Source organism: Penaeus monodon, chromosome 15, assembly GCF_015228065.2.
Source record: "Penaeus monodon isolate SGIC_2016 chromosome 15, NSTDA_Pmon_1, whole genome shotgun sequence".
NCBI classification, from domain to species: Eukaryota; Metazoa; Arthropoda; class Malacostraca; order Decapoda; family Penaeidae; genus Penaeus; species Penaeus monodon.
In genome coordinates, this window is record NC_051400.1 from 34,909,571 (window position 1) to 34,909,890 (window position 320).

At 48.8% G+C, this 320-nt stretch overlaps 1 protein-coding gene across 1 annotated transcript in view; it reads left to right on the forward strand.

The window, feature by feature from the left end:
* LOC119581979 overlaps positions 1 to 320 on the forward strand; it is a 42,572-nt gene that overhangs the window by 18,809 nt on the left and 23,443 nt on the right. The gene's annotated exons all lie outside the window — the stretch shown is intronic.

The following is a 320-nucleotide window of genomic DNA, read 5'->3' on the forward strand; positions in this document are numbered from 1 at the left end:
CATCCTGCGTGCCCGTGCGTGTCTGTATGTAAGACGTGTACATACGACCATGTGACTGTGTTCACGGAGCATGTAAACACTCCTCTGTGATGTAAGCCCTGTCTGCCTTCTCTTCTTTTGTTCATCATCAACTGCACGTTTCGTAATTATCGTTCGCGTGTGTCCCTGGATTCACGGACATGCAGACGGTTTCGTTCGCAGACTCTCGTGACGTCACAGATGCAGCTCTCATGGTCACGCGGACGAAACTTGGCATCCTCTAAGCTGTGATTATCCTGATTTAAGGATATATGACTCCTTGGGTGATGTCCTTAATGACG